This window comes from Equus przewalskii, chromosome 5 (assembly GCF_037783145.1).
Source record: "Equus przewalskii isolate Varuska chromosome 5, EquPr2, whole genome shotgun sequence".
In the NCBI taxonomy this organism is placed as follows: Eukaryota; Metazoa; Chordata; class Mammalia; order Perissodactyla; family Equidae; genus Equus; species Equus przewalskii.
This window is the reverse complement of record NC_091835.1, coordinates 13,599,898-13,609,255: the sequence shown is the minus strand read 5'-3', so window position 1 is coordinate 13,609,255 and position 9,358 is coordinate 13,599,898.

Here is a 9,358-nt window from a genome sequence, read left to right as displayed (position 1 = left end):
TAGCCATACAACTCAGCTTTTCCATTCCTAAAATTTACCTAAGAAAAATGAAAACTTTTAGGGGTCAGCCCAGTGGCGTGGTGGTTAAGTTCGTGTGCTCCGCTTTGGCAGCCTGGGGTTCACAGGCTCGGATCCTGGGCACAGGCCTGCACACGGCTCATCAAGCCATGCTGTGCCGGCTTCCCACATACAAAATAGAGGAAGATTGGCACAGATGTTAGCTCAGAGACAATCTTCCTCACCAAAAAAAAGAAGAAGAAGAAAGGAAAATGAAAACTTGTATTCATAAAAAAATCTATACATAGATGTTTACAGTGGCTTTATTCATATTTTTCTTTTTACTGTCTCAAACAAAAAGAATTACTGCATCACAACGTCACAAAATGTATTTTGTCTATTCTCCCTACTGATTTATATGCTTTCTCTTCATGTAACAGTTTCCTAGACATCTCCAAGTGTCTTTAGCTTATTCTGTTGTTCTATAGTATTTATCTATTCTTATGGAAAAGTTTTATCTTAATAGACCTTAAAAATAAATCTAGACTTCTCTGCCTTTCTCTTCTGACTTGCTTTGCTTATTCTTGGAAATGGAACTTCAATGAGAATTCTAGAATTGATGTAGATCTGTACAACAGCTTGGGTGAATATTTAGAGCAGCTTTTTTCATGATAACCAAAAGCTGGAGAAAGCCACCTGGTGAATGGATTAGCAAACTGTGGGGTACATCCATACAACTGGAGACTATTCAGCAGCAGAATAGAAACAGGTACACATAAATTGAGGATGACCACAGAGTACACCTGATAAGATTACTCGAAGATTAATTGAGTTAAAAGATGTAAGTCCGTAGAATCCTGTATGGCACATAATAGGTTCTTAATGTTACCATTTTCCTTCAATTTAGAAATTGTCTCCTTTGCTTTTATGTAGTTTCTTTAAATATCCAACTAAGTCTTGGCACATACTCCATCCATTCTTTAAAACGTTTTCTTACTTTACTCTCACCTTCTATAATGCACAGCGGCCACAGTTCCAGAATTTTTTCGGTCCTGGGGGACGTATAAACTTGTTTCTCATTAGCAATCCCACCCTCTATTATTTCACCTGATTTTTAGTTAATATTTGCCTTCATTTTTTCAGATTTCTATTCTATTTCCTTCAGGTACTGTGAACATGTTTATAAATATCTCTTAAGTTCATTAAAAAATGACGTGTGAACTTCCATTTTTTATTATCCTTTTAGTTTTGGATGACTTTCAAGAAAAGGGTGGATGCCTTTATTGACTTTAAGAATGTTTTTGTTCAGTCATTGCATTAATATAGAAAAGTTGGGAGCGTTAAAAATCATTCACAATTCCACCATTGCTACCATGAATGCATGAGACATTAACATGTAGCAATAATGGTAGAGTTATAGTTTTACTGAGGTTTTTTTTTGGTAACTTACCATTGCATCATAAACGCACCACTGATTTTGAAGAGTCACTCAACAAATCCACAGGGTTCTCATTTGCACTTGTCAGCCGTGAATATCTCCCTAGCCACATCACTCTGATGACGAGAAGATGGAGCTTCTGACTGTGATTTCAAGCTTTTTGTTACAATTATTTCTACTTTAAAGAAAGCAAATATACTATTCTTTAAGTCCCGTTTGATCATTATCCTCAATTCCAGTCTCTTTTTCCTGTCTTCAGTTATCACCATGCTATGATTTTATGTATTTAATGAGTATTCTTTAGCGTCTCTCTCATAGGTAGAGAGATAGATACAGATAGATAGATGGATAGATAGATGATAGATCAATATATATCTATATGATGCATAGTATTGCATTGAAGACTATAATAATTCCTCCTCCCTATATATGCTTCTGCAACCTACTTTTCTCCCTCAAAAAATATGTTTTTTCAAAGTATCCATTTGTCTGATATTTGTTATCAGCAAACTATAGCACATGACTGAGTGGATGGTTAAAAAATTCAGGCAGCCACGATATTTGATCTCCACCATTATATTTTGCCAACACAATGGTGTATTTAAAAATCTTAGCCTATGTCCATTGAAATGCTATTTACAATTGCAAAATCTAGAAAAATATGAAATTATAAACCAAAACAAAACAAACAAAAAGTCACCTTTAAAAGGAAAGAGGAAAGAGAAGGATGAGGACAGTGATGGAAATTTGATCTCTGAATACATCTTGTTTTATAGTTTGACTTGGTAACAGTAAAATGATGTTTCATAATTTTTAAAAAATTAAAATATAAAAAGCAACAAATGAATGGAACTGGATATCAAATTGGGACATGACTGCATAGAAAATTTTTTCAAATGGTTCTGAAGCACATAAGTTGACAATTCATCCCTTGTGGGACATGCCCTGGGGCAGAAATAACTAAAAAAAGATTTTTTAATAGTTTTTGCTGGGAGTGATTTTGGTACTATTGTTTTGGAATTATTGTACTTATTTTGCAGGATTGGGAAATAGTTTTAGACTGGGTTCCTCCAGAGCCTCAAGCAAAAAATTTTGTGTAGACATTTGATCTGGGAGTGAAATCCTTGGAAAGCAAAAATGAAGGAACAAGGGAGTGAAGTCAGAAAGGAGAGAGAGTCCATATCAGAGAATGTATCCCAAAGCTGGCCAAAGCTTTAGGACATGCTACTTTGTTGGTCTTGCAAAGCATCTTTAAGAAGGCATTATGAAGCAAAAATAAAGTGGGACTACATCCAACTAAAAAGCTTCTGCACAGCAAAAGAAACAATCAGCAAAATAAAAAGGTAACCCACATGTCCGTAATATATAAGGAACTCATACAGCTCAATAGCAAAAATACAAATAATCTGATTAAAAAATAGGCAGAGCAGGGCCAGCGCAGCGGCATAGTGGTTAAGTTTGTGTGCTCCACAAATTCTGCCATTTATGACCACGTGAATGGGTTTTGAAAGCACTATGGTAAGCAAAATATGTCAGACAGAGAAAGACAAATAATGCACGCTATCAATTATACGTGGAATCTAAAAAAGCTGAACTCAAAGATAGAGAACAGATTGGTGGTGGCCAGAGGCAAGGGATGGAGGAAATGGGGGGATGTTGGTCAAAACATACAAACTCTAGCTATAAGATGAATAAGTTCTGGGGATCTAATGCACAGCATGGCTACTATAATTAACAACACTGTATTGTATATTTGAAAGTTGCTAAGAGAGTAAATCTTAAAAGTTCTGAACACAAGAAGAAAAATGTTTAACCATGTGAGGGGATGGAGGTGTTAACTAAAGCTATTGTGGTAATCATTTTGCAATATATACATGTATCAAATCTTCATATCAAATACCTTGAACTTACATATGTTATATGTCAATAATATCTTAATAAAACTGGGAAAAAGTAAAAAACAAGATAAAACAAATAAGAAGGCATTATGAAACTACTGCATCTTTGAATAGTGTAAAAGGAAGGGATAAGAATTTTTCTCTCTTTGGTCAAAATGATTCATGAGGAGCTAACGCTTCCTCACTTATGGCTGGGATTAGGAAATTCTACAGGATCTCATGTCTCACCTGCAACAGGAAAGCCCTGGGGCAGGAGGCTAGAGGAACAGACAGGAGTACAGAAGAAACATACCTACAAGTGACAGGAGAGATGTGAGCACCTCATAACAATGGGACTCTTGGTCTTTAATGGCAATGAAAGCAGCAGGGACTTTACTCCAGAACGATGGGAAGAGTGGAAGTGGTTCCTAGGGCCACTCTAGACAAAATCAAGGCAAGTGCATAGATGAATGATGGCACCTACACTGAATCTGGTACAACAATTACATTGGTGTCAGGTACTAGGGTTTTCAGCATAGGAAGATAAAGATACTGGTGTAAAATCAAAGATGTTGAGTAAAACCCCTCTTGTTCATCACTGGAATTGGAAATATCAGTATTAGTTTATGGCTTATTTTTCTCTTTCAAAAATATATGTGTATCTTGTCTCTGTCTACTGAAAGGACCTGAAAACAATGACAACCAGGTGACAATGAGCACTCCTGGTGCCCTAGATTTGGTCTCTAAATGCCATTTCTGAAAAAAGAATAACAGTTCCTTGAACTAATAGTTGATTCTGGATGTACGAGAAGAAATATATAAGAAGTGCCTAGAGCATTTTGTTGGAAGAGAAATCAAGGAAACTTTTGAAGACTGTTGATATTGTTTCAAAAGGAGGAAAAAGCCAAGTTGAAGGGGCATTTTCTGGCTAAAGATGGAATAGCCTGTGTATCTAAAAGAAAAATGATTGAATAGATTTAAACATATCAAAATCAAAATCCATGAGTTAATAGTGATACACAGAAAATAAAAGAAAAATAAAATTTTCATTGGTCCTCTTTGGAGGTTGCATATAATAACTATTCTGATGATGGGTAAGTGAGAAAAAGGAGTCAAGCATTTATCCTGCCTTCATTTTTTGAACTGCATTTCAACAACCAAATAGTTAATGAAGAAAAATCTCTCAGTATATAAGAATGCAACCTAATAAAGGCTGAACAAAGGATGAAATTAGAAAGTTCACCATTTTGAAACCCATAGAGAAATAATGGATCAAGATCTAGATAGTTATTAATACAGCTTTTAGAGGAAAGTTTGATGGAAAATTTCATAATCGATGGAAGACTTGCCAGTATTGATCCAATTGATAGTATTAACATCATCAAGTACCAATTGTTTCTCTTGATATGATGAAATAGAAAGTATATAGAACCACCCAAGAAGGACTCTTGCCTCCCAAAAATTGCTTCTGCATCTAATCAAGCTTCTAGATCTGTCTACAGGAAATGTAGGGATTAAAGGAACATGATCATTGACAGCAGGAAATGCAATCAGCCGAATTCAGAATCCAGTACAAATAACATGGTTTCTTCAACAAATAAATGTTATAAATAAATAAAGCAGAAGGGGAAACTCTTGTTATAGGCTAATAGAGACTTAAGAGAGCTATCAGCTAAATGTAGTATGTAGACTTTGATTAGATATTGATTCAAACAAGTATTAAAAGATATTTTTGAGACAGTTGGGGAAATTTGAGATAGATTGTGTATTAGCAGATATTAGAATACTCTTCTTAATTGTTAGACATGATAATAGTAGAAAAGTTAGGGACTTTTTAGAAGTGACCTTCTCTGTGAAAGAAACCTACTAATTTACACTCTGCATAATATGACACCTGAAGTCTGCCTTAAAATATACCAGGAAAACAAAAGTAGTGTTGGGACAGATGAAACAAGATTGGCCAAATGCTTATAACTGCTAGAAGTGGTGGTAACTCATTACAGTTGACCCTCCATATCTGTGGGTTCTGCAACCACAGATTCAACCAACCCAGACCTACGATGACTGATGCTGTACTGAACACGTACAGATTTTTTTCTTCTCACTATTCCCTAAACAGTAAAATGTAACAACTATTTACATAGCATTTGCATTGCATTGGGTATTATAAGTAATCTAGAGATGATTTCAAGTATACATGAGGATGTGCATAGGTTATATGCAAATACTATTCCATTTTATATAAGGGACTTGAGCATGCAGAGATTTGGGTATCTGCAGGGGTCCAGGAACCAATCCCCCCGATAACAAGGGACAACTGTTTTGCATCTTCTACTTTTGTATAGGTTTGAAAATTTCTGTAATAAAAAATTAAATTATAAAATTTAAAATACAAGCATATGTATTGAGATTATTTTTGTAATACATGGTCTTTTCAAACTGTAAACATCTCTATAACCTATATGATCACAATCTGGCCATATGAGGTTAATATGCAGTTAATTCCAACTCTTCCAGCAAACGCTTCCCCGAGAATCTTGCATAAGCTTCGCAATCTCTGCTCTCATCCTCATCGAGGTGTACATATCCTGGTTTGTATGATCTAATCTTTTTCTGGATTAGCTGATGCAAGCCATCCTCACTCTGTCTTCAACAGAAAATGAGGCTGACATGAGCATAACAAAATCTGTGACTCACAACCACACATTCTGGGTTCCTTCTGTCAGTGGTCTCATATACGGAGCTGTCAGATCACAGTTGGGAAAGAAGACGTAGCTAGTATGGCTGTTTCCTCTGCATCCAACTGTAGTGTTAAATTTCGCGACCTGAGGGAATTTGACCTTGAGAAATGCCACTATGAATCCCAATACTGAATGAAGATTTTTTTTTACTACTCATTGATTCTACAAAAGCATGTGCAAGCGTAAAGTGATAAACACTTGTATGTTTATGAAGAGAGGTGAGCAAAGAGAATATCCTTAAAAATATGTTCCCTAAGAGAACTCTACCAGACTTCTAGCTTTGAGCCATGGTCTTCCAAATCTCTCAGTTCAATGAAAATGATGGTTCAGCCACGCAAGGTTTTACCATATAATGCCACACGTTTCTAGCCATTTGGTAATCATCTGCCATTTGGTCATCATTTGTAAGTGATCTCAGAGGAGAGGGACATGAAAGTGGAAGATTCACTCCCACTGATTTATTTTAAAACAAAATTCAATTAAGTTAGTTTCAGTTCTCTTCACGGGTTACATAAATTCACTATTTCAGGAGTAATTAAAATTGCATATATTCACTATAATTGAACAGGAAGAGTAAGTTTCACTATCCCAAAACTTAGAGAGAATTTTCCAAATGTGCTTTCAGACAATGAAAGTCCCATGTCTTTTATTTTATTTCTCTCTCTTTTTTTTTTCCTTTGAGGAAGATCAGCCCTGAGCTAACATCTGCTGCCAATCCTCCTCTTTTTGCTGAGGAAGACTGGCCCTGAGCTAATATCCGTGCCCATCTTCCTCTACTTTATATATGGGACGCCTGCCACAGCATGGCTTGATGAGCAGTGCCATGTAGCGACCCAGGATCCGAACAAGCAGACCCCAGGCCACCAAAGCAGAACATGCACACTCAACCGCCATGCCACCAGGCTGGCCCCTATTTTGTTTCTGTTAAGTAGAAAAAGGTATAACCAAATCTTGACCAATTATTCTAGCAGTGCATAAGAATCAATCCCAAAATTTTAATGCATATTTAAAAACCACTTTATGCAAAAACCTATCTTTAACAAATAATTGAATAACCAGACCTCAAATATTCAAGAGTTACATATGTTTCCAAATGTTATTACTCTCTTAACAGAAAGAGATGAAAAAAATAAAGGATTTACTATTTTGAGGTGAGTTAACCCTTACTGAGCATTGGGAATCTCATCCTTTCTCTCTTTTAAAGCATTGCAAGTGAAAGTCAAAGTTGGAGTCACTGCATTTGGAAAATGGAAGGAATCTTAAGCAGGAAGGAGTTATGTTCTAACAGGAAAATAGAACATCAATATTAGCAGATCAACAGAAAAAAATTAATATGTGAAACCAGTTCTGTAGGTGTAGAAAGTTCCAGCCTCGAGGGACCGAGAAAGGAGATAATGTTGAGTCAGGAACTGTCCAGCAGAAACCTGCTCCACAGAGTGGGGGGCTGCCTGGTGAGGGTTAGAATAATTGAGAAACATCATCTACAGCTCCAGAGCCTCACTGCGTAGAAATAAGGGGAGAGAGACATGCTGATCACTCTCTCCTCCTGGTCTCCAGTTTTTCACCAGCATTCCCTTCCATCATACCTAAGCAGAAGTTAGTTAGCAAAGGAGTTTGTGAAACATAATTTTTACAGACCAGCCTCCTGCAATACAGAGCAGACCAAGGGAAGCACAGATGAATCTGAGGATGAAGATGCAAATAACCAGCGGAGAGGTCATGTAATCCAAGTTCCTTATTTTATGAATTATTGGACAGAGACTTGGCACTGTGACCAAGACAAGAAAGAGTTGACTCTCAATAACCAATGGTTGAATTGCATTCATTATCTCAATAAATATTTATTGTGCAGCTTATATGTGCTACCCAATGTTCTAGGTACTGGGAGCACAGCAGTGACCAATAGAGATGAAGTCCCTCCTCTTGGAGCTTAAAATCAAGTGAATTATCCAAAATCATACAGCGAATTATTGCACTGATACAAACCAGAAACCACCTACCCCAACTATCCAGAACAGTGCTCATTTCATTACATCTTGATGGCTTTTTTCTTGGTATAAGAGTGATGGTCCCAAATATAACAGCCCCCTTTTCGTATCCCCTCCACACCAGTTATCTGAATATGTGCTCATATAAATAATTATGCACTTAAGCCCACCTCCTCCAAAAATATAAGCTCCAACAGAACAGAAACATACCTTGTTTCTTTCACTGTTATGTACATAGCTTTCAATGCAGTATTTGGTACAAAGTAGGTACTCATAAAATAATAGTTGTATGACAAAATGAATATAAGCAGATCTCTTTCTAAACATGTATTACCACTGTTACTGTTTTTTCTGCAAATAGAGATTAATATCGATCATCTACAATAAGTTTACCTAAAATGATTAAATAGCATCTTCCTTGTTAACATAATAATGAAGAATCAGATACATAAATCTTTCTAAGATCTGCGTGCCATAATTTTAGCCCAACGATTGATATTAATTATGAACCAAGTATAAAATTGTTTGTAGGTTATAATGAGTATTAAATCGACAAAGACGCCAAATAACTTGGATTCAAATCCTGGCTGTGCCATTGGCTATATGAGGTAGGGTGAATTATTTAACCTCACTGAGTCTCATTTTTCTGAACTGAGATGGAAATGATAATATCTGTACATATTTCCCAGAGTTACAGTGAGACTTAAATGATAAAAGTGTGTAAAATAGCTAGTCAACATATGAGATCAGTGACTAGGGGCATGGGCCGTGTCTTGCTAGTTCACTGTTTCTCAACTATTAGTTGAATGAATGAAGGACTGAACAAATTAAGTTGTAGAGTAGGTAATAGGCAGCTATTTCAAACAACTCAGTCTCAGCTTATACCCTGGCCATCAACTTCCAGAGGCACTGAAATTCCAGCTTAAAGCAATCTTAAGAATCTGCAGTTTTCACTGATAACAGATAGTTTTAGTCTAGGGCTTCAGCCAAGCAATTCACGCCATTGAAAGAGGGATATTTCATAGGTAGTTTACATTTTCAAAGGGACTAAAATCTCAGTGTTATTTTTCTCCCAGACTTGAAAGGGAAAATATAGTTAACACCTTTTCTGCAAAATTGACCTGCATTTGAAAGTTGTTAATAATCTTCAGGATTTTTTTTCAGAGGAAGGAAATTATCAGGGAGGTGTCCCAATTTATAACTACTAGCTTTCTAGTTAAAAGGCCTTTATGAAAGAGAAAACAATTTAAGTGGAATTTTAATTTTATTTAAAAGAAAACTATCATATTTAGGTGACAAACTGAAAAGTATGTGTTT